The sequence below is a fragment of the Chrysochloris asiatica genome, unplaced genomic scaffold, assembly GCF_000296735.1.
Source record: "Chrysochloris asiatica unplaced genomic scaffold, ChrAsi1.0 scaffold00167, whole genome shotgun sequence".
Taxonomy (NCBI): Eukaryota; Metazoa; Chordata; class Mammalia; order Afrosoricida; family Chrysochloridae; genus Chrysochloris; species Chrysochloris asiatica.
In genome coordinates, this window is record NW_006408685.1 from 651,764 (window position 1) to 653,438 (window position 1,675).

General features: G+C 34.9%; 1 pseudogene; it reads left to right on the forward strand.

Annotated features, from left to right (window-relative positions):
* The first annotated feature begins 249 nt into the window (after positions 1-249).
* LOC102827197 lies at positions 250-707 on the forward strand (annotated as a pseudogene).
* Positions 708-1,675: the final 968 nt, after the last annotated feature.

The following is a 1,675-nucleotide window of genomic DNA, read 5'->3' on the forward strand; positions in this document are numbered from 1 at the left end:
GTCATTCTGGGTAAGGTGGAGGGTCAGAGAAAAAGAGGAAGACCCCCAACGAGATGGATCAGCCAGGTAACATCATTGATGGCGTCAAGTGTGTTGGCGGTAGTGAGGTTGGCCCAGGATCGGACATTGTTTCGTTTTGCTGTGCATGGGGTCGCTATGAGTCGGTTCAGACTCGATGGCACCTGACAACAACAACAACAACAGATCTCTAATTGGTTCATCAATGCCCAAAGAAGAGTTCTCCCAGAAATGCTTCAACAGGATTTAATCAACTTCAACCAGATCACCGTAAACAAGCCCAAAAGCAAAGCCACAGATATAATTGATATGCATGCCACTAAGTCATTTATGTACATAAGTCAGGGTCCACAGATACAGACAGGGCATAATGCCTGTCCCTAAACCCCTTGACAAAAAGCCCAGACTCAGGGGAGTGTATTTTGGATCTAGAGTTGGCTCTAGGCCAGAAAATACAGGCCCAGACAAAGAAAAAATTCAAAATTTCCACTGAAGAATTTCTGTTTACCTCTTCTCCTGAGCATGTATCACCAGAGGAGTACAAAGACTTCAGCAGTTTTCATCTGCTAGTCGATGCTGCTGTACAAAAGGCTATTGAACTGGAACTTCAGAAGAAGAAACAGAACAGTTTCATGACTTCTAATGTCCCTGAAAAATCGGAGTATTCAGTCTTACCTGTCTACTGGTAAAGACCATTTATGGTCACCCGAACTAATTTGCATTTTTACCTGTTTATAGAGTTATATTTCCTTCCATGCTATTATAAGGACAATTGCTTTCTTTTGGAACTTAATTCGGCCCATATATTTCAACAGTTAAAATTGGGAGATTAATAATTTTCCATTATGATGAACACTGAAGCAAACATGTCTGATTTATTTCTTCTAAGATGTAAACTCTTCATACAACTAGACCAAAACATCTAAGATTATATAATGTGTTGAGACTTCAGAGAAGGATGTACTGCTCCAGATATCAAGTCACCATTCTTTCTTTTCCCTTTATGTGTAATTTTCTTTATTATCTTGTTAGAAAAAAATATTCTTAATAAAATATCTCTATAATAGCATGGCATCATTTGAATGTTGTGAAAATCAATTCTTCGCTTTGTATAATTTATTCACTATTATACTGAGCAGGCAATCTCTGCATGTAGATGAATGTGACATCCAAAGTACACTTAATTCATAAATATTTTACTTTAAGGGTGAACTCTAATTTGGAGTATCAGTGAAAAGTCCACAGTAAGTACAAAATTACAAATATAAAATTTGCAAATGGTCATGTTTTGTATGATGTTGGTTGTTGGTTGGTTAGTTGGTTTTAGAAAATACTTTTTTATTAGCATTAATTCTCTGTGACAGAAGAAAGAGAAAACAGTATAACAAAATAAAGTTACATTTATTTTTGGGCCAAAAGTTCTCTGAAAGAGAACCAGAGCAAAATGATTTAAAATGGAAGAAACAAACTAAATGGAAGAAACAAACTAAAAAACTACATGAAAGGAAATAATAGAACTTGTTGTTTAATAGTTTATGAGAAAATACTCAGATATTCTATTTTTGCTTTATTTTTTTTTGTGTCTTGATTTCTTTTTTCTTTTAAAATTCTTGCATTGGTAGAGGTGGGATTCCCAAAAAATTATTAATTTATTTTT